Raw genomic sequence first — 24,559 nt, forward strand, 5'->3', positions numbered from 1 at the left:
ATAAATCATGTAGTTGTGCTGTAAGGAGGAAAAGAAGCTTTAAGCTGGAACTCCATCATCCACTCTGCCTGCCTTCTGTCTATGCAGGCTTTCCCCTCCCCCTCTCCTACTGAGAGTGTGGTCCTTTTAGGTAAACAAGCATGGCTACTCCTATTTCTTGCCTCTCTCAGTCTGTCTCTGCCTTTCATTCTCTGTGTCTAGGTTTCTCTCTTCCTCCCTGTTCCAGTTGTGTAAATCTTTTATAGCTGCTGTTCTACCAGCACAATCTCAGTGGATACTCAAATGGCATCTAAAGTCCTTTGAAATTCAGCCTAGTCCTTTGCCCCCTCCTCTATCCTCGAAGCGAAATGGAACAAAATGGCGGGCCCCAATCCTGCTGTTTCCCTCAGGGACTGTAGAGACTCATTTCTAGATTTAGGAGGTCCTGATGTTTGATAGCGTCTTTAAACTTGTGTTAGGTTCTGCTTACTTTCTAGCCTTTTGCTGTGCCATACTTGATAATATTTTCTATTCCCTGAGTCTCTTTCACATCAAAGGGGAAGGTTCTCTATTCTGGGATGCTGGTGCCTCTCCAGAAATGTGCTTTTAACAGACTTGGCTTTTGATCTTTCTGATCGAAGCTTAGAAGAAGAATATTTTTGCGCTCTTATTTTTAATGGAAACTTATTGATGTGCTTAATAATAATTTCAAGCATGCAGAACAATTCAAATATTATATCCTCCCAAGGTTTGATTTATTGTCTATTTTGATATAAACACATTGTTACATGGGCTAAACTACTAGTGCACTTTTCATGTTGTAGACATTGGTGAAATTCCACAAGTCTGGATTTTATTCTCAAGAACAATGACAATGTGAATGTCTTGGCTATAAATATCCCCTTTTTTGTGCATCCACACTGAGAGAACCTGAAAAAGGTAATGTTGTTAGGCAAATGGCTGCATTGCTCAGCCTCAGCATGCATGAATTAGGGGTGGTGCAAATCTGGAGACAACAGTTGGTGTTTGATTAGATGTGCTACTGAGCACAGGCTGCACAGGATGATGTATTGTCCATACGTGGGATTGCAAATGTCCTGAGGTTAGTCGGCCAGGTCTCGAAGCTGATGGCAGAGACGGTCTGTGTGATGTGTCCCTTTGGGCACCACTGTCCTAGTCTGTTAAGCCCATAGCTGACACACTGGCAAAAAGACAAGGCAGACTTGCTTGCTTGTAGTCTCTCACTGTCGCTCTTATCCTCTGTGGTGTAAAACAGAAAATAGTCTATGCAATATTATTTTTCTGCTAATTTTAGCACAGATGGTGACACACCACAGAACACCACTGGCTTTAAAGTCATTTTATTGAAAAGCTAGACTGTGAAATTCTCATGACTGATTACCAACTCCTGTGCTGTCCACCTTCTTTTCTAATATGAGTTTTTAATTATTTCAAATTGATAGTAAACAATATATCAGTTATGTGTGTTTCTGTTTACTGTAAGGATGGGACTGGATTTCAGGTTTTTGTGCTTGGGATTGACACTTTTTAGTAATTGTGTAGTAATTGCTGAGTAAAGATATGTTCAGACTACTGTTATGCCCCGTCGTCCTGTGTTGACAATAAGCCATGGGCTGAGACGGGGTAAGGGTGTTAGGATAAAGTGTTATGTGGGGGAGGGTAGAGGTGGTGTGGCCTGGCTGAATCTCAATCACCAAGGCCCTTCAGCAGGGCTGGCCTTTTGATGGGCCAGCTGCAGCCATTCATCCACCCATTTACATTGAAATGCAACAACAGGAAGGGGGAGGGGACGGCTGTGGGGAGATGGGCCTCTGCGCCTGTGCGGGTGGGATGTGAATGAAAAGCAAAGGCATACCTAAATACCAAAGAGAGGAGGTCTGCCAGTCGGGGCCCATACCCTGGCTCACCAGTACGTGCAGCCATACTTTGTTTTTCCCCCAGCATGCTGTGGGGCAGTATACTTAACACAAAGGATCTAAGCACCCTTTTTGAACAGTACATGCATTTTAACCACTCAGCTATTTTCTGCTTTTGCAGCCAGGGTGGTGGTTAGAGGTAGTGATTCATTCCACTGTCTGTTTTAACAGTACTCTGCTATTACACCTATTGTTGATTAGTGCTTTGCCTTCTTCATATTATGTAGGCAGTCTGGCATCAAACAAAAGATGTACTTGTGTGACAAATTTTGTCAGGCATTCTTTATGCATCATGTTTGGGCTGAGGAATTTAAAGTTCTTGTTTGGGTTTACTTTAATGGAGGTCACACTGTGTTATTGGTGTTGTTTCCTAATAGTTCAGACAATGAGGCCAGTGTGTCATTTTTCTCTGATCATCCAGTACTCCAGGATAAGGCCCCGTCTGCACAGAGAAGAAAACGGCCGTATCCGCTAAAGTTTTGTATCAATTAGGCGTTTCGTCCACATGGAGCCGGCGTTTCAGAGGTGCGAAACTGATAACTTTCGAAAACGGGTCCCAGGGTGGATAAGTTTGAAAATGCTGTCTCCGTATGGATACCCAATACACTACTTTCTTTGAAACGATGATGACACAGCTCCACCTCCCCCTTACCCCGCATTCGCTCACTCCGACAACAACAAACTACTGAACTTGTTTTTGCTTTTACAGCAAAATCTTCTGCTTCTCTACTAACACAGTGACCAACATGTAGAGAATAACTAAGAAGTCTTTAGATCCATGTTATTCTGTTTACATCGCACGAGTTTTGTGTACGTGCCCCTTGTCTTCTTCTCTGTGTTTGGATTGTTTCAGTGATAGCATTACAGCGCCACCACAGGCCTGGCATATGTACTACAACATTTTCAGTGGTTTGTGCGGATTCATGTGTATTCACGCATTTCCTTTACGGAAAATGTTTTGGAAACTTTGTCTCCGTGTGGGCAGGGCCTAAGTTCGATGTCCTCAGAAGTGTGCATGTGACATTAAGGCATTTTGGGGAATGTGTTAAAGCCATTGTCAGACTGGTAGTAGCACTGCACCACCTTTCTCAATCATTTAGATGACTGCGTTCACATCCCAGCAGTGGACATTTGCCTTGCCACATTGCAACATCTGTCACAAGTTGTGAGTTGGGGCCATTCAGAGAGGGACCTGTGGCACAGGATCTAATTGCCTGCAAAGTACTACAATTTGTTGTTTTAGTGCCTGTTTGACATCAGCAATTTTATTTTGGTGTTGCCTGAAGTTTAATTTTATTCAAGTAGCCACAATAGAGGACTATTATAATATAGGACAACTAGGGCATATCAGAAAAAGGGAAAGAACAGAGGTAACGGGCATGCCAGACAGAATCATCCATTCTTTATATTGTTTATATAGAAACAATAATAGAGAAACCAGTTTTGTGGTAGTTGGGGAAATACAGTCTGTGCATCTTGGTCTTATTCTGGTAAGAAATGTGGGTGGGTGGATAGATAAAACAGCTATCATCTTTTGCACCATGTGGTCTAACAAAAAAACATATCTCCTTCATCCACATGGCTAATGACTGATACAAGTAGTGTACATAGGGTTTGTACATCACATATGACACAAACACATAAAAAGACGAAAGGAAGAATTCTCCTTTGAGAAGAATAAAGCTGCTGCTGTAGGCAACTTGTTTTATTTATGACTACAATGTAAAGTAAAACAAAATGACACCAGCTGTACTGTGAGATCAGCTGCACTGACATTTATATATCCTGTAAATCTATATTTATATTTATGGAACCATTGGCGTAGATGTAAGGAATTATCACGAAAAGCCCTCCCTTAATATTGATACTAATTTGTACCAGATATAACTGCAATAAGATACTAAACTTGCTGGCTGCCATGTTGGCTCCTGGATATTCAGTAGTGAACCAGGTACAAAGAGACATTTACAAGACATCAGTGTTGGGGTTTTTTGCAGGTTCTTGTTGCAAAAAATTAGTATAGTATTTATTATATGGAATATACTGAATGCACTCCATTTTGTCACAAAAAGTTAAGGTAAAATTAAGGCAGGTAAACCAGCATAGATGACCTTACTCTATAATTTAAAACAACTATCCACCAGAAACTGAATAATCTAACAAAGGGAAATTTGTTTACCATTCTACAGTTTGCCCCTTGCTCTTGTTTTTCATTGACTGTCTTTACGTGCTGTGTCTATTTTTGCCAGGCTTGCACTCCAGCTGATGTCTGAAATTTACTTGTGAATATGCCTGTGATTTCTCACTTGTGCATCCCATTTGTTACTAATACTTTGAAATGATGCAAAAATGAAAAAAAAACTGAAAGAGTCAAGATTAGTGTAATTTGAGGAGTTTGTGTTGGTAAGAACTTGATGTGAGATTTTAAATGTAAGTATCATGTGCTAACTAACATTTGCCCCAAAAGCAAAACATATTTTGCTATGATGCAGTGTTATCTTGTGTAATTCATCTATAGTAATATCAGACCCCTCAAATTACAAAATCTTCTGGACTGATTCTGATTCTGGATTCTAAATCTTTCCTTTTAGACACCAAACTTCTCCTGTGAATGTTAGGAGTGGTGGATAGAAAGCCAAACTGTTGTCTGAGCCCTGCTCTAGAGATCATGTAACTTATATAAGCATGAAAGCAGAAACCTTGCATACAGTCGTGTATTCTTTAATGACACTACAATGTTATGGCACCACATAAATGATGTGTTAGTAAGAATATTTAACTAAGTTGTAAAGAAGATTTAAACAAAACACTTTTTCTTGGGGGTGGGTACTGGGTACTGGGTATCTAGTAGCTAGTATGTTTAACCAGAGCAGCAGTCAGCAGGGAGTGGAAAATCACATCATCTTCAGTCAGCCTGCACAGGGACTTTCCCTCCTGAATATGTGGCAACACAGACTTGTTCTTAAAGCTACAGGCTTCTGTGCATTTGGGCTGTATTAAGGCCACATTGTATTCCAGTACACATTGTGTAAAAATACTTTACTGGGTTGTTTTGCCCAGAAAGGAAGCAGTCTAAATGAGAGGTGGTAAGTAGGAGAACAGGAAATAGAGGACATTTTAAGTTGGCCTGGAGCAACCAATAATCTTTCCAACATTCTCTGTGTTTCTTTTCCAATGCTTGAAATAGTTACAGATATGTGATTAGGTGACTACAGTTAACCAGACACTTATCTTTAAAAGTTCTTTTGATACTGGAACCTTCTTTCCTATAAATACACTGCCTTGTTTTTGTGCCTGTGTGTGTTTGTGAGGATGTGTGTGTGCCTGTGTCACTCATGTTCCCTGCAATGAATCTTTTTATAGAAACAGCAGCCAGCAGTGTAATCTCTGGTGTGGATGTAGGACAGCCTTTTATTCCTCTTCATTACTTATGCAAAGCCAGTTCTCACCCACAATCTTTGCAAAGCCTGTTTTGAATGTACAGTTTTCTTGGAAGAAGGTGAGCAGTTTAAGAATCATAATAGTGTGTTCAGTATTTAACTGTTACAAATTATTCATTATGTTGTTATTGCAGGTTTTGTGGTATGTTTATTCTTGGATGCATTTTGTCTGTCTTCAAGCTACCATTTCTTACTGTACAGCATAAAATTTCTTAGTAGAGTCCGTAGTTACATGGTAGCACACTGGGTAGTACACTTGTGGTATTGTCGAAAATTGCACAAGGAAGACACAAAGCAAACATTGCCACTTTAGATAGAACCATCCTGTGCAAAGTGATGCAAAAAAAACTCGAAGAGGTTGAAGCGAGGCAACTGGACTTGTAAAATTTTCTTGAAGATAAAGCTGCTTGGAGGAACAGTGAAATGTCTTCAAGAAAACTGTACAAGTCCAGTTGCCTTGCTTCAGCCTCTTGAATAAAAATGACCTGAATGACTGAGGATCTTCATTGACAATTTATTTAAAAACTGCAGCTGTACTAATATGAATATTTTTCCTATTTAGCAACCTTATTTACCTTTGTAATAGGTTGCTAAATTTTGGAGAGGTTTGTCGAGCCATTATTTTCCATCGTAATAATCATGTTTTCCCATACCCACATTATTTTCTTTTGTGTCTCTGTTGATTTACGGGAGTGTTGTGTAAGTGTATTGTAATACTTTTTCCCCCCAAAAATGCACTTGTGTGCAAAATATCAGTCAAATTCCATTTACACACCAGAGCGATTCTTAGATAATATTTTCTATTGAACTTTGCCCTGCAGTGCACTCATCACACTGCCCCCTCACACACTTGGTTCTCACCCATACCCCTGTCCATGTCCCAGCGCTGTGTTCTCTCATCTCTTCTGCCTTCACGTTTTCTCTTCCACCATTTTCTTCTAGTTTTGACATTTCAGAGAAGTCTGCTTGCATATTGCATCCCCACATGCTATCTCCCCTCAATCTCTCATAAGGACAGTCTCCACCCCCATCTCCACCTCTGTGCAGTAGCCCTGGTTCCTCAGGAAGCACTGTGTGCAGGAAGCTAAGGGCGTTGGACCAAACTGTTTGCCCTGTTTCCTCCTTTGACAAAAATCATAGTAAATTTTGAATACACACTGACAGTGATGTGTTTTTCTGCTGTAAGTCTGCAGCATGTTATGTATAATAATAATACTTCTCACTAGATCATACTTCTCATAGTCTCAAATACAAATATATAAGGATCTGCTGGCATATTTTTATATCTAAACTCTAGGTTTTTGTCACCATGCACTGCAAGCATACTGTAAGTAAAATTACATGTACACATACAACAGTATCGAATTTGGTACATATTAGTTGTCAGTCATCCTTGTGTCTTGTGATATGCTATCCTGTGTAATTACACTCAACAAAAATATAAACGCAACACTTTTGTTCTTGCTCCCATGTTTCATGAGATGGACTTGAAGATCTAAACTTCATTCCAGATACACAATATTACCATTCCTCTCAAACATTGTTCACAAATCTGTCTAAATGTGTGATATTGAGCACTTCTGCTTTGCTGAGATAATCCATCCCACCTCACAGGTGTGCCACATCAAGATGCTGATCTGACATCATGATTAGTGCACAGGTATACCTCAAACTGCCCACAATAAAAGGCCACCCTGAAATGTGCAGTTTTGTCTCACAGCAAAATGCCACAGATGCCACAAGCATTGAGGGAGCGTGCAATTGGCATGCTGACAGCAGGAATGTCAACCAGATCTGTTGCTCGTGCATTGAATGTTCATTTCTCCACCATAAGCCGTCTCCAAAGGCGTTTCAGAGAATATGGCAGTACATCCAACCGGCCTCACAACCGCAGACCACGAGTAACCACACCAGCCCAGGACCTCCACATCCAGCAGGTTCACCTCCGAGATCGCCTGAGACCAGCCACTCAGACAGCTGCTGAAACAATTGGTTTGCATAACCAAACAATTTCTGCACAAACTGTCAGAAACCGTCTCAGGGAAGCTCAACTGCATGCTCGTCGTCCTCATCGGGGTCTTAACCTGACTCCAGATCGTCGCCGTAACAGACTTGAGTGGGCAAATGCTCACATTCGATGGCGTCTAGCACGTTGGAGAGGTGTTCTCTTCACGGATGAATCTCGGTTTACATTGTTCAGGGCAGATGGCAGACAGCGTGTGTGGCGTCGTTTGGGTGAGCGCTTTGCTGATGTCAATGTTGTGGATCGAGTGGCCCATGGTGGTGGTGGGGTCATGGTATGGGCAGGCATCTGTTATGGACGAAGAACACAGGTGCATTTTATTGATGGCATTTTGAATGCACAGAGATACCGTGATGAGATCCTGAGGCCCATTGTTGTGCCATACATCCATGAACATCACCTCATGTTTCAGCAAGATAATGCACGGCCCCATGTTGCAAGGATCTGTACACAATTCTTGGAAGCTGAAAATGTCCCAGTTCTTGCATGGCCAGCATACTCACCGGACATGTCACCCATTGAACATGTTTGGGATGTGCTTGACCGGCGTATACGACAGCGTGCACCAGTTCCCGCTAATATCCAGCAACTTCGCACAGCCATTGAAGAGGAGTGGACCAACATTCCACAGGCCACAATAGACAATCTGATAAACTCTATGCGAAGAAGATGTGTTGCACTGCATGAGGCAAATGGTGGTCACACCAGATACTGACTGGTTCTGAGTCCCCAGACCGCCAATAAAGCAGAAACAAAATGCACATTTCAGGGTGGCCTTTTATTGTGGGCAGTTTAAGGTACACCTGTGCACTAATCATGATGTCAGATCAGCATCTTGATGTGGCACACCTGTGAGGTGGGATGGATTATCTCAGCAAAGCAGAAGTGCTCACTATCACACATTTAGACAGATTTGTGAACAATGTTTGAGAGGAATGGTAATATTGTGTATCTGGAATGAAGTTTAGATCTTCAAGTCCATCTCATGAAACATGGGAGCAAAAACAAAAGTGTTGCGTTTATATTTTTGTTGAGTGTATACTTCTACCATTGTTTTTGTGTCATTGTATAAACTACATTTTTGAGTGTCTACATAAAAGTATATATTGTGTATGTGTATCAAGTGGCCACTGTCCAGGCTCCTATATTTGTTTACACTTGCTGTCCTACCTCCAGACCTACCTCCTTACTACACACTAAACAATAATTAGCGTGTATATATTCATAGTACACATTGTTCATAATTTATCACATTGCAGTAGTGGTTCGCATACATATACTACTGGTGGTCATATTGCATGTTTAAGTGGCTACGTGTACATGCACACCAATAATCTGATTTTAACCATAAGGTCATATTCAGACTATGAGACTGCCATGTAAACACTGATCTGTAATTACCATAACCCGATTAATGTCATAATTGTGGTAAGCCTCAATCGTGACATGTATGAGTATGCCAATTTTAGTTGCATTACTATAGTAGCACGTAAAAATCCACATTAAGTTATTAAAAAAAATCCACATAACACTGGGTCGCAAATTTCTTAACCTTCATGTCGTTAATATGCCGACTACATCTGCTAAATACTAGAACTGCTTGTGCATCATGTTAATTTTACTTCTATGACTGTAAGGCTAAAGGTTTGCATTAATCCAGGTGATAATGGTGAAATATTTTCAGACGAAGCGCTGCAATAGCAGCAACGGAGTGTGTGCACAGCTCACATGCACATTTTTGTATGTGTGAATGTTATTGTCCTCAAGTAGAGTCTGGATGTAGATGCTAAAATAGCTGAGAGATAATTATCAATAGTGTGTAACTTTAATAGCAGATTAGCATCTCACAGTGCTTCCAGTATATGTCTGGTTTGAATATACTGATTAACATGAACAGGAATATTCCTTTAGCTTCTTAATACATTCATAGCATAGCCACAGACTGCTGTAGCCATTTTTCTACAGTCTTCATGTTTTCTAGTAGTATCACTGCATTATTTCGTCATGGCCTGCTGTGGTGATCAGATGCATTAATGAGGACAAAATGGAAATCTTTGTTAATTTGTGGCTAAAGCATACCAAGGAGATGTGGAACACTGACTCAGAATATGAGGGGAAGCTCTGAAATGGCTTCATGTCAAGGTGACAATGGCATAATGTTTGATACAGTCAAAAATACTTGTTGTACCAAAGAGTTAATCTTGCTTCTTATGTGATACATTTAAAGTCATGATGCTGTGGCACCCTTTATATCGCTGAAGTAAGACAAAATCACTAGCAGATTTTTTTATGATTTTGACAAACCACATGCTGCAAATATGAACTATATGAAATGCAAAGCAAATCCTCACAACACCATTAACAAGCCACAGCAAGTAACACAACAAACAGCAGTTTGAGTTTGTTGGATTATTTGAATTGGCAGGCTAATAAGCAGAAGATTAAGGAATAGTGCAACAAGGATAATGCTCTTCTACTGTTTGAATGTACATTTTTGTTGGTCAATCACTTTGGTCCCAACCTTGATTGGAGGGTCCGAGTTGTGCTTGAATGGAGACCGATGGATTTTATGGCTGAGATAGAAAAGGTATGCAGAAATGACCAATGTCAATGCAAAAGCATAGGGAAATATATTTGTGTCTGCATAGGTTTCATGTTTGGATTGGGGGTTACTGAATAAGTACCTGTCACTTCTGAAGTGTGCCAGTTTCCTTGAATTAATATTGATTGTAATCTTGTCGACTGAAGACCAAGGCAGCAGTGACTCAGTGGTAGAGCAGGGTTGTCCAATAACCGGAAGGTTGGTGGTTCGATCCCAACTCCTCCCTAGTCACTGGTGTGTGTCGTTGGGCAAGGCACTTTACCCGCATAGCCTCCAGTGTACTCACTGGTGTATGGCGCTCTTAAGCTCGTAAGCAATTTCCCCATTGTGGGACTAATAAAGGTTTCTTAATTTCTTAATTAAGGCAGATGTTAGTGGCTCTGATCATATTAGCTTAATTTTGATGCAGAGACACTCAGTATTTTAAAGAACACTGAATGTTTGATTCACAATCCTATGTGGGAGAGCTGAATTTTTTGCTGGATAGATGATGTAGTACAAGTGTGGAGACAATGTGTGTCAGCTGGAGATATTTATTAAATGCCTACTTTTTAAACTGGCTGAGAAATGTGTGGGTGAACGGATGGCTGTGTTCAGAACCAGCACAGTCGACTTGTTCTGTGGTGTTAGAGCATGTGCGGGTGTTTATGTACCATGTGCTGCTACTCCTCCATTTCCAATATTCATAGAGTTCTGTCTTTCACTGCAACCATGGCAACAGAAATGACAAATGGCAGAACTGTGGAAATACTCAGGTTGTGTGTGTGTGAGGCTGAATGGAAGAGCAAGCTTTCTTGAAAAAAAAAATCAAATAAAAAATCACTTCCAGTGAATACGATGGCTGACCTTCAATTACTTTATAATGCCATTGTTCAACACTCTGACTATTCAACTTTTACATGGTTGAAATCAAATTTAATATTTGATATTTATATATAATCTACAAAACTAGGCATGAGTTTGGCAGGCCAATAGTTTGGTCAGTGTGGGATTTCATGATGAGAGAGGAATATATGCAGTGGTCATGAAACAACATTTGCGATATAGTGTATTGATTTTCATTGTACAGGACCCTTCTTTTGTGGGTGGACTGTATGTTTGTTTATGTGTACCTAAAAATACCATAATTTATCCTGTAGTGTGTGGGGAAACAGGAATGCTCTTTAATATATGTGTGTTATTTTCTATATCACCTCACAATAAATAAACTAGAATATCTGTAGCTGAGATGTACTCATGGAGAAAATGAATCTGAAAAGCAATACTGTTCTGGAGCATTGACTAGGAATTATGCTGTAAACTTGACAGTGGCAGCACAGTACACACATGCCAACCCATGCCTAGTTGATAGCTATATGCAGCAAAGACCATTTTACCATATACCTTGTATGGAAGTATGTCTTGAAACTACCATTTAAAGCCAGAAGTGTGAAGTGGACATCGGTACTGCTAGCTATGAGCAACTGTTTGGTAGCATCTGATGTGGCTTTGTGAATACTAGCCAGATTTTGATTTAACATTATTCTGTTTATTCATGTTGATTACATAATACAGTCAGAGGGCTGCTTGGCACTGTCTCCTTTCTCATGTTTTGTCTATGCAGCAGCTCTGGCTTCCTCAGGTTCTGCCAGTTTATGCAGAATATGTATAAACATACGATATTTTAAAGCATTACCGTCCCGTCTTTTCACTTAGGCTAAATCAGAGCAAACACGCATTCTGAAAATGTTTATATTCTATGGAAAATAGAAAAACCTTCGCTTTTTGAAGACCAACCATCAAATGCACAGGCTGAATACTAAGAACACATGCAAGTTTCAGGTTGAGGCCAGCATTTGAAAAGACATCTTTTGAATGTGAGGATTTTTTTTCCCAGTCCAGAGAGCTTGTTACCTTGACAACAGCAGAAGATCCGTAGCATGGGGAGCTGAGAGAGTGAGCGTGTGAGCTGAGCTTGCCGCGGCATGGCTGTGCTGAACAAACAAGCGCTGTCGCTAACTGTGTCACGAGTGCTGCTGCTGCCTTCTCATTGCAGCCCTTATCCCCTCTGTCCTTCTCCTCCACACACTTGTCTTCTTTCATTTGATATCAGGCTTTTATTTGGTTGGCTTGTTGTTCCACCCATTCCAGCCATCCAACAGACACCTTTTTAATCCAAGCAGTCTTTTGGAAGTCCTCTTTTTAGCCATTTGTGCTTCACCTGGGTGTTTGCTATTACAGCCTTTCATTGTCATATTCTGTGGTAATACTTTATCTCACACTGGTGTATTGGGTGCTTAAGTAAACCTATTTAGATGGGGCTGCCTGGTTGCTAATGTTTGAGATGTGAAGGATTGGTGTGCCCTGGTCCCTCCCTGCAGAAACCAGGCTTTATCAATAATGTAGATGTTTTTGAAGAGGTGTGGTATGCATCTCTTTCTCTTCTGTCCCCCTCCCCCTAGCTGTCTCCCCACACCCTCCAGTGTCAGGTTTCTCCTCCAGTGTTTGCACATAGGAGAGCAGATGACTGAATCTAATTAGTGAAGATATTACAATAAGGTCTGATACCTGATGCTTTGACATACTGCAGGCTGAAACCAGGCTGTTATATTGTGCTGCTGCTGCTTCCTATTGTTTATTTGGTTTAGTGCTTTGACTTAATAAAAGAGTGGGTTCATCACTTGCATCTATGCATAGACCCTCACTGAACTCTCTAGTGACATCCATTCCTGGCAGATGTTATAGGCACTACGCCCCTTTTTTAGGCTTTTCTTTCAGTCTATTTTTCCTACTCTCTCAGTGGCTCTTTCTGTCATAGGTTATTTTGGTGTTTAATTTCAAAATACTGTTGAAATTAAAAAGCAATTAAAATTGATTATTTGTGTTAACTTTTGGAAAGTTGTTGTTTTACGTACAGGCAAAATGATAGAATATGACCAACTTGAGTAATAGATATGCTATCAGATGTCAACACTACAGAGATTTTTATTGTTAAACATATTATGTAAAGAGATTCCACTGCTCTCAAACTAATTGTCTGCTGACAAATCATAATCCGAAACTGATATTGGCTCTATATTGATAGATTTTTTTTTTCTACTGAAATTACACTGCAGTGGAAAAAATAAAATAAAATTCTGTCCATGACTCATTGTAGTCATTAGACAAGACTGTCCACTTACTACAGGAGGTTCATATCGCTCTTCTTGGTAATTCTGCAACATTGGATATTTTATTGCTATGACGACCACTGAACTGGAAGTGTCCTGTTAAGATTTCAGACTTCTGGTCTTACTTCAAAGACTTCAAATGCTAAACAAAAAATGCGTGTGCTGCCCTGCACCGGAGGGTGCCAGACCTTTCGCACACCTCAGGCACACTTGTAATTCCTATCTAGCCTGCTTTTTGATTGGTATTTCTCTAAACATTTGGAAGTTTGGTTGCTTGTACTGTAAGTAACAAGATAAAACATAAAAATCTGTCGGCTTCATTCATTATAGTCTTCATAAAGCACACTATATTGTTTTACTTCATTTAAAATGTTATTGGATGGATTTAATTTGTTTTAAAACTTAAAGAGATGCTACTGCATGCTTTGGAAGGTATAAATCTTTCACTGATATGGTCACTGTAGTGACTGTAAAGAGTATATTCTGGCTTCAGATGGGCCCCTAATCGGTGGTGATTGGTCATTGTCTGTTCTGCTTCCACAGATCAGTGATTCTCCCCAAAAAACCTGATCTGAGCACCTTCATCGTAGACATTCAAAGCAGTTGTTTTATCTCTGCAGGAATTGCAGGGTCTCTAGAATCTCAGGACCATTCTGGGTCCTGTATCTTTCCAACAACATTTGAGTTTTTTTGTGGGCATTCTGTGAGAACCCTTTAAAATTAAAAGAGGCTACACTGTGGGCAAGGTGCTGTAATGCTTACTGTACCGAAGACAATCAAACAAGGGTCTGTATTTTTGTTCTAGGTTGCCTTTTAGCTAGCTCTGATCTGTTCCTGAGAGGTTATCTGATTTATAGCTAAATACAGCCTCTGAATTTTCTTGAAGCTCACCATTAAAATTAGGATTGTAAGCTTGTAGGGCAGCTGCTTTGTGGTTGGAATGTATGGCAATACGGCATTGCTGTGGTAAACTGTAAAATGCACTGCTGGTATTTCAGCTGTTAGATAACTAGGACCGTGAAGACCTAGAAGAATCTAATATGCAGAGATGTTGTCATGGTGATGCTGAATGAGAAATCAGTTGTAATTATGCATGACAATGCTGGATGTTTGGCCTCAGCTCAATACCAATTTCACAAAAGCACTGCCTTTACATCTGAAATGGAGCTCAGTGTTAGGCAGGCGTTTACCTCTGACCTTTTTGTCAAGTTTACTGATTTAGCCTTGCAACAAATATATTTATGGTATTTAAAAATAACACTGAAAATGTGTACACAGATTTGTTGGATTTTTGTCTTTGTAGTAGCAAATCTGATTATTATATTAGGATATAATAGGATATTATTGATGTTTTCTTGAAATGTGTCTAGTCAGCGTACTTTGTGTGTACTGCACATCCTCCGTGATGTAGCCCAGTCAATGCTAATTAGCCAGGAAAAAACCATTAATAAGACTCCTGTCAGTGTCATCCAGTACACAACCACTCCACCCCCAACATACTGTTTTTGTGGTTGTTGTTGTTTCAGTTTTTTTAATAAAACAGTTTTGACTCATGGCAACAAAAGTAGAATATGGAAGTTCAGAGGAAAATGGAACCATATTGAATAATATTTATCAAAGCTTGACCGATATAGATATTTTGAGACAAATGCCGATATTTGTGATGTAGATATATTAGTGTTGGGTGGTACTAAGGTAATAAGGTATACCGCAGGGCATACATGTACCGATGGTATCATTTTCAATACCATCAATACAAAAAAATGCAATGCACTTTTATAGAAGATAAGGATCAAATATTAAACATAATTTATTTGATGCCTTGTGTGGTTGATTTTTCAGTTTTACTTCAGTAAAATAATATATTTTATAGAGACAAAATTTATGAACATACATGACAGTGCAGACAAGAGAAAGAGAGAGAAAGATGGCTACAGTCAGTGTGACCGGTCCCTTAGAAGAACACAACTTCTGCGGTTTAAAAGGCCAAGCCAGAGCTGAGATGGTATTTAGTTTCTGAACAGTGTAGGCACAAGCCAACAGTTTGGTGCCACCATCTGAGCCTTACTTTATAATTTTAATTAATTGTTTCTATTAGAAAAACTTGGCAGCGGTTTTTATTGGATATTTACAGGATATATAAGAATGATATCAAAGCATATCAATTAGAATCTTTTAATTGTAAAGTATAGGCTGTATTAAATAGAAGTGTCACCAATTGATTCCCCCATGCGTAACTTCTAATATAAATATTGCACAAGGCTGTGCTCTTTTAACATGATAAAATTGCAAAAACATTGGGACTGTCTCATGCCATTTTAATAACGCAGTGTGCTGCCAGCTTAATATAAAAAAAAAAATCAGTTCGCTATATGCGTTTTTAAATAGCCCGTGTGCAATAAAAATTATATTAACTGAAAAAGATCCCTTGACATGTTTCAGGCAGTTTCAAAATGCATTTTTCCTGCAGTGAATTGTAGGCAGCAGCTGAATTATAATCAAAAGTGTGCAGTGTCTCTTGCAACTTGCAATGGTATTATCCAACATGCGCTGTTTTGATGCGGTTCTGCAGAGACACACCTCTCTCTCTATCTGCAGTCATGCTAGAGATGGGATCATGCAAGCTATCTTGGCCAGTTTAGCCCACTCAGGGTAGATTTAGCTAAAATCTCTAATGAGGAATTTGTATGGTGTTAAGAAGTTCAAGCCTCTAGTCAGGGAGAAGCTAAGGCTTTAGACTAGATGTGGATGAAGATTGAAGATTTCTCGCTGCACACTTTGTTTATATTAATGTCCTTCAATCATGATGCCGGTGTTCTGGCTTGTTAGTTAGCTAACTTGTTAGCTACTGTCTGCCAACATAAGTCCATTGGAAAAATTGATTAAAATCGTAAATCGGGTAAAGCCATATCACCCAGCCCTAGTTAAAGGCAGAGTTTATAAGAAAGGGGAATGTAATATTGTTTAAAAGAACATGATCTTTAATGTTATCTATTATAACATAAATATATTGCGATCATATCATATACCATCCACAACATGTAAAACAAGATAAGGAGACTCATATTTTCACCTCCAGTCTACTTCTGATTCCTAAAACTTGTGCAACGTAATAAACACAACTTAACTAAAAGGCTCTTTGATTGACGAGTGAGTGTAAATGGTTCCTGATGGGTATGTCAGTGATGGCATAAAATCTCATTTCTTGCATACAGAGAAATGTGTCCTGTAAGTAACAGTCTACTTTAAATCCTGACAATTTTTAATACATTTTTGTCCTTGAGCTTTGACATTTTACTTTACACTACACTAAAAGGCATAATAATTTTTAAGGACATAACCTATGACCCTTAGTGATTAGCCTTAAGTTAGAGATTTGTGAAAATGATCCAGTCAGGTGATGATCTAGGTGGATTGTCATTATGTTTTATACAAAACTCTGTTGGTAGTGTTGCGTTGTGTTTCCTGGCAGGATTATGACAATCCGTCAATCCTGCACTTCCCGCTGGGAAAGCCCCACAGGTTCCACTCCAGAACAAATACAAATGCGCATCTAACCATCATCCTCCTTACCACTCAGGCCATCCTAGGCAGGTCTGGCCTTAATCCTGTCTCGCATTCCCACCTGCCACCCCACTTGTGTTAAAGCTGACAACTAGATGCTACTGACTTGGAGGCCTTCAGTTCCTTCACAATGCCTTAAAACCAGATTGAAACTATATTTAATATTTTAGATGAAACGAATATTGGTTCAGATCAGGGTGGAGAGGTGTGGCCCATAATCGCTGGAATGCCACCCCAACACGGGGCCTCTGTTAAATACCCCTATATGTCCCGTAGCCTAAATCCTGATAAACCCTTGTCCTCATTGTTAAGAGGAGACTGGGGGAAGGGCTATCATCAGTTTACTGACTTTGGGATTACTCTGTATGCTGTTATGCTTTTACAGTTAATTAAGTACAACGATACAAATAAAATACTATGGAGAACATATACCAGTGAACTTGTCACTGTACTTGTCTGAACTTGTCTCTTGCTTCCAACTCTGGTCTTTCTTTGCTGTGTCCATGAAATGGCATCAGACTGTTTTTCTGCTTGGTAGATTTTGTTTGTCTGGTTCAAATACCTTATACAAAATAGTTGTCCAGTGGTGGCAGCAAATATTACCAGATATTGTAAATATGAAAAATGTCAAGCTAATGTCATCAACTAAAAATGTACAGGTTATTCTACTTGTTGTGTGTTTTCATGCTTTGCCACAAAAATATGTGTCTACCGAGGATATTTTACCAGCATATATGGTGCAGGACAAGAAGTTTCTGATGCATATACAGATGCATAAGGACATAAACTAGGTGACAAGTGTGATTATTTTTGATTAAGACAAGCTTCCAAGTGCCCACTACTAGTACAGTGGACCTAATTCCTCCTGCATGTAGTTATACCATAGGCATTTTGCTGTTTGACAAAGAAATGTGGGAGAACTGATTTGCGAAGAGGAAACATGACCTACCTACATTCTACCCCAATAGCTGCCCATTGCAAGGAATGTGAAACTACTTCTGCTGTCCTCATCATTAATCCTTGGGTTTTTCTTTCATTTTGTTTTTCAGGATTTTGTGGACTGCTGCAGCAGGTGCTTTTCTAGTTGGATTTTAGCCCACTGACATTCTCACACAGCCATGGAATCGGTATGTTGACAAATCTGTCCTTAAAACCCACTTTTATTGTTTTTAAGGCTAGTTATGTCTTTCTTTTAGTTTGTTTTTGTAATGTTTTGCAGTACATTACACTGTGTCTTTGTCTGTCTGTCTGTGTCTATGTGTAAACTGTAACAAATCTACTCGAGTACATCAAAAAAACCTTTGTACCTTAAGTAGTGCTATGTAACATAAAAGTGTTAAGTGTGAGTTTTAGCAAATGTAAAATCGACACCAGACTACTCTTTATTGTTAGGTATGCAGGAGACTGTGTGTGCAGGAGATGCTTGTACCAACAGGCAGGCTGAAAGCAGCAGCATTCAGTTCTATCCACTGGAATGCATGTATTAAGAATGGGGCTTAGTGCATGCCTAACCTCTGCTTTCCTGTCCCTTTGTCAGATGGCTGTGTGTGTTGTCTGCGTTAGACTATAAAAAGTAGGTCACAGCTTCTGTAGTGCAGCTCTAGCATGTGTCCAACAAAGGCCCTCCATTACTCTCTTGTCTGTTTCACTCTTACATGCACAGCACGGGTGTGTGCATGTCAATTATTGTGACAGTAGTTTTACTGTATTTCGTACTTTTATTCTACGTCTTTTCATCAGATTTACTGCTTCACAAGTAAAAGTTCTATGCAGATCAAACTATATAAATGCCACTTCTTGATCGAGGACAAAGCTGTTCATATTTCTGTCAACACACTTTCTGGTATCATGGAATGGAATTTCTTTTGCAATTGCAGTTCACAGATAAAATATATAACATGCATTTGATTAAGTTTGGCTATATCTATATCTATATGGCCAAACATTGGTCAGAAATATGGCAAATTGATAGACTAAAAGGGTAAATGTGACAGGGGAGGCCTATATTCTTTACAGGAATTACACAACCATTGGAAATGTAAATAAAAATGGTCTGCAGAGTGATCAGTGTCTTGGCTACCATTGCCTCTGACAACAACAGCTGAAACTGCTGATGACTAGCTTAGCCCCCACTTCTCCTGCACAAATTCATCTCTCTTTCTCCGTCTCTAACTCCCCTACTCTCCTCCCATCCGCCTCTCTGATGTCTTTGTGCCTGTGGCGATGCAACAGCAAGAGCCGCTTCTGTTTACCTCTCTGAGCTGCCTATATCTGCTTACTGTCAGTGGAAACCAAGGAAACTGATCACAAAGCTTATTCTGGTGCCAGCACTGGAATACAGGCTGTGTGTGTATCTGCCTTTGGGTGCTGGACACACACACAAACCCTCAGCCACTCTCCTCCTTCCTCACCCATGTGACTGCTATCACATGGTTTCCAGGCAAGCGGCTCAGTAAATCAGAATCAGACTTTTATTTTTAACTGCTTTAAATCCTCCACCTGGTCTCTATGGTTAGCAGAACTAACTGAGGTTCCCTGTGATTTTTTTTAACTATTTCTTCGTTTGTGATCCTGTGTGACTATGTCTGTGTATTACTTCTTCCTCACCACAAAAACCTGCTGCCATATCTGTCTGTCTGCTCCCTTCCTTAAGATTAGATTAAGATTAAGAAATTTTTATTACTCCCACAATGGGGAAATTGCATTTTTGCTTTTTTCCTGAGTTTTTTGTCGGTTTGACATTGACTTACTTTCATATGAAGGTATGGATGTAGAGTCGCCACAGTGTACAAATGAAGTTGATTCCCATAAAGTCTGCTTTTCCTTTTTTTCCTGATGTCATGTTCCAACATCATGAACACACTGCTAGAAAACCTGCGGCTATACTCTGGGTTTACAGAATGTAACCAATGTTAGTACACCACAGAAAGCAGAATGGTGAGCACTGACAATGTTGTAGTCAATCTAGACAGATGGTGTTTGTGGCTGACATTGCTAAGAGTCACTGAATTTGCCAGTGGAGGTGCACCAGAGCAAAAATTGCTGGGTCCACCCAGGTGTCATGTTTACGTCACTGGCAATTGGAGCTAGAGCCAGTAAATAGCCATGGCTGCTGCTGAGTCATTTGCCTTGGGTCCCCATTAGACCTGTTTCTGCTGCAAGCAAAACCAGACGTTAATGTTTTTGTCCAGTGTGAAAGGGGGTACAGACGGGCTGTTTGTGTTTAAGTGGTGTCTCTGTTCTATGCTGTATCCAGCCATCAGCACTGCTAATATCATTCCAACTGTTATCTGCTAGCAGAGAGGCTGAGAGGGAAGGCGTCTCTGTGTTCGATTTGGTGCAGATGAAAGGCTAAAATTCTTGTAATCACACCTCCTCCACTAGTTCTCTTGCAGCTTTCCCTCTATCTCCTCCTATTTCTCCAAAGCAGGGCTTGTTCCTCAGAGGGGATTAGTGTGTGCAGCAGCTCTGAACAGGGAAGTGGGCCCTACCAGTCACATTACATAACTCGCCCCCGCTACTGCGGCTCGGCCTGGCCCGGCTGGAGAGACAACCATAGGGGCTTTGTTTTCCAAACCTTTCCTTTTCCTTCCCTGTGCTCCTCCTTCTCCTCCCCCTATGGCAGACTGCATACTGATGCCATATAGAAGAAGTCTGTTTGCAAGGAACAGGCGAGGTACTGTGGTTTGGAATGTGGAGAAATGTGCTAATAGCAAGTTAAATGGCAGGGAGCTCTTTTTTGCACTGGAATTTGAGGTCTGCTGTAGGTCATACAGTCTCAGGGAGATGGCAAGCATGGGAATGCAGTACTATGGTTCACTGCCTGCCCTAGGGTTCTGCATCAGCATGCTCAGTGAGTACACAGAAGTCTATTTTGTGTAGAAGTTTGACAGGCTGTTATAAGTTTTAGGTATTCCCCTCTTTGTGTTTTTTTGCTATTGCCATGTGCAGTTTGACCACACACGCGCACACACTTTCCCCACCTGGCATTGAGCCACTGTTTGTAGGGTGTGAGTGGGAGGCCACTGTGCTCTGTGTAATGGAGGTTCAGACCAGTTAGCACTATGAGTAGTGAGTAGAAAAAACTTGTAGGCGTGAGAGTGAAAAGGACACAAAACAGCTTCTAAGCTTGCTCTTTACTGTAGTTTCCCTTCGTGTGGTCATAGATTTAATTTTAAAATTATCTGCTTGTATTTAGTTATATTTATAGCATTTTAGAACAATTAGAGGCATATTTATGTTGTAGGAATGATTATAAGCATTTAATTTACATGTACAGTGATTCCCTGTTCATTGTTCAAACAAACACCAAAAGAGTCCAAATGACCATAAATAAAATGGATAGTACTGTCTCTGCACAGACATAAGCCCAGGATGTTGGTCTGCTTTCATCATTCATTTCCCCCTTTTTGCTGGGAGGTCATGTTGCTTTCCAGGCCTTGCTTTCCACAAGCTTAAGTACATGTTAATACACGCACACACAAACAGGATCTGTACCTGATGGTTAGACTGATTTAGGCTTGCTGCTTTATAATGTTGGTGGTCTCTGAGCTTTCCTGTACACTTCTATCTACTTGTTCTATCATCAGCTTGAACTGTGTTTTAGATAGTAGCCTGACACATTCTTCATGTTTACTCATATCCTGTGTTCTCTTCTTCTAATACTAGTTAATCTAATAATAAAGACTGTCAAGGACTGTGTCTCTGTTATGCATTGGTGCAATCTTGGCTTCACGTCTGCATTTGTAGATGGGCTTGAGTGTGATTTCAGTGCTTCAGCGATAAGCCAAGTTCCCATCAAGGAGTAGTTACACCAAAGACTGTGTTTAGATGTGCTAATTTTAGAACTGCTAGGTCCTTGTCCAAGGTGGGGGAGGATAAGATAACATTGAAGTAGCCCTCTCTCAGAACACAGTTTGGTTTGGTTCGTCCATCCACTAAACCTTATTTAGGCCCTGTGGATGTTGTGCACAAATAGAAATGTTTGGTGTTGTTGATTGTGTCCAAATCTTGTTCATATTTTCCAGCTCTCAGTGGGTCTCTATCTAAAGATTGCATAAGCAATGAAACATGATATGCCAGGCATGTCGATAGTTTGTTTAAACAAATATGAGTATATAAAGAGTAAATTCAGGTTACATTTTTGTTGCTGTTTAAATTGCACATTCTCTTGGCAGCTCAACATCTCGAGTTTTGTCTCCATATCTATGTGAATAGGCCAGTGTAACGTCCGTTTACAACGTCCGATAGCAACCAATTAGTTCGGCAGTTTTGCTTTAAAACGAAGAACCTGGTTGACTCTCACTGAGTTTTCAAAATCTCCTACACTACCTTTAATTGTGTCACATCTCACAAAATTCTGTTTCACGGTGAAATATTTCAATAGGTTTCCTACTGTTCTGACTAGGTCATAGGCAGACAAGATTAAGCAAAACACTAATAAATGTTCAATGAGTGAAGAAAGTGGCTAAGATTCCTACTCTACAATTTCTATCCATAGGGTGCCAGCGATAACGGACTCTATTCCGATTTGTTTATGTCAGAAAAGAATCTGGTTTCAGGAAATGTGGCCTTGAATGGGTGTGGATGTGTTATTTGTTCTCTTAGTTATTTATTTTCTGCCAGTGATTTGAATTCCATTTCCAATTGTAAGGCATGCATGTACACACAAACAAATCTACAAAATACCTGGTTACACACTCACTGAGCTTGCACAACACATGTGGCAAAGCTATCCCTGCCTGGCCCCACTGTCCTGTCCCTCTCACAGCTACAGAGCACTGACCTTGGTTTCAAGTAGCTATACTCTGTTAGAAAGCCAACACCTCTCCTGGGATGGGCTGACCTTGTTGTCTGACACACTGTAAGTCTGCACGCCCCTCTCTGTCTCCTCTCCGTCTCTCTCGCTCACACACACCTCAACATCAGCGGCCTACATATGTCCTGTATTAACAGCCAGCCCACACAAATGCACTAAAGTATATTGTATAGGAGGAGGCCTCTTTTTTGTGTGATACAAATATGAAGACAGGGAAACTGTGAGGGTTCAGCAGGTTTGGGCTTCTCCCCAACCAGGTGTTCCTCGTCGGACATCCTGTTCTCTCAGTGACAACATTTTCTTTTTATGAGGGTGTGTAAAGCAGTGCTACCTGGTGTCCCCTCGCTTTATACCCTTGCCTTTGATTTCCTGCAGCTGTCCGGCTGTGTACAAGGCTTAGATGGGTCCAGGCATGTATATCCATTTTATAGAAGGCCCACAACTGAAACAGTTTTCATACTTGTTCTTTTCTTTAAGACTGTGTATCTTATTACAGCCTTATTTTTTTGTTGTAAATATTTTAGTGTCATAGTGTAAAATTAGCATTCACACACGTCTGTTTAGCAGCTTTTTCCCTGACTACACTTTATTCTAATCTCCAACTCTGTGTAAACATCACCGCTCATCCCTGCTTTTGCTGGTTATTGTGGCAGCAAGATCCACTGAATGCAAAACCAATGTCCAAATTAAGTCTGAATGTTGTTGCTCCCAAAGTAGCATTGCTATGGTAAGGATAGCCCCTGAGCAAGGCCAAGCTGCTAGGGGAAATATTTTAGGGCAGATGCATTGTTCGGGAGTCAAGGATTTGCATTGTCAAGTGTGGAATTGTTCAGATGAGCAGCAACATGAAGAAATGCTGCTTTAAGGTTACATACTCCACAAGAACAGAGAAACTTGTTCTGGCTCTCAGGGCTCAGAGATGAAAATGATGTCATTTCCTCCTCAGAATGCTGGTTTGGGAGGTCGTGTAGGGTGGGAGATTTTTAAAAACTCGGTGAGAGTCAGCCAGATTTTGAAAGTAAACACACGCCCTTTCTCTTAGAGCTCACCCCGAAGCCACGCCTCCCAACCAGTCGGTGACTTCGGCCATCATCCACGTACCTCTCTGGTGCGCGCAGAGCAGGAAGAGAGTGACAACCAGACAATACTCCGCGCAGGTGCGCCTCGTAGGATTGGCTGATGTTTTTAGCGTTTTATAGCTTCCACAGATGATTAATATTCGTTTTAAAGTGAAACTGCCGAACTAATTGGTTGCTATTGGATTTTAAAGAGAAGTTTCACTAATTTAACAAAAAGTGCATTAGAATGAAATCTCCTACCCTACCTTTAACAGTGCATATGTGTTAAAATATTGATCTGCTGTTCTTAGCTGCTTAACATTTAGTCGCATTCAGGCATTCAGGAGCTTGATAAAAACAGGAACAAATTACAGATTCAGTCTGTGTTACATTTTGGAACTCTTAGTCTCTTTCCAGATGGCAGCAGTTTATACTCTCTAAAAAGACTGTTATCATCCCTCGTCCGGGTAAACAGATATTTTGGCAAACAAGCAAAACCGTACAATTGCAAATAGTAGCAACAAGTCTTCTTCCTTCTCCTCTTCAAACATCTTTGCATTTCTGCTGTCGTTTAGATGCGAAACGTCTTCAAAACCTGTGTGCGTATGTGACAAGCCCTCCAGTGGGAGTTCTGCACAACGTTTTTCGTGAGACGAAAAAATGTATCAGTTCTCATGGAGTATGTAACAATCATTAGCTTCACAGCTTCTGGAATGGACCACTGTAAATGTTTGTGGTAGTTCCTTGGCCCAGGCCATGAGTGTCTTGTTAATGTCCATCTGTAAAATCTTGCCTTTTTTTATATAACAAAATGTCTTGCAAAAATACTCAAACTTGTTAGCATTTTTTGATGTGTACAGTCCAGTTGTGTCTATTTGTTTGTGCTTTGCATCAGGCTGTAGGCTATGTAAAAGTTGGGCAGGGGCCAGCAGCCAGCTAGGAGGACAGACGAGGAAGCAGATGGATCTGTTTGGACTTAACCCTTCCCA

The 24,559-nt window shown here is 40.4% G+C and overlaps 1 protein-coding gene across 3 annotated transcripts in view; it reads left to right on the forward strand.

The window, feature by feature from the left end:
• ankrd11 (ankyrin repeat domain 11) overlaps window positions 1-24,559 on the forward strand; it is a 79,722-nt gene that overhangs the window by 3,954 nt on the left and 51,209 nt on the right. For 2 of the 3 annotated variants that reach the window (XM_028402575.1, XM_028402577.1), the window contains exon 2: window positions 17,744-17,821. The exons of the other annotated variant lie outside the window; for it this stretch is intronic. The gene's annotated coding sequence lies outside the window, so the exon portion shown is untranslated. The remainder of the gene's footprint in view (window positions 1-17,743; window positions 17,822-24,559) is intronic. 3 annotated transcript variants of the gene reach the window in all.

This window comes from Parambassis ranga, chromosome 3 (assembly GCF_900634625.1).
Source record: "Parambassis ranga chromosome 3, fParRan2.1, whole genome shotgun sequence".
NCBI classification, from domain to species: domain Eukaryota; kingdom Metazoa; phylum Chordata; class Actinopteri; family Ambassidae; genus Parambassis; species Parambassis ranga.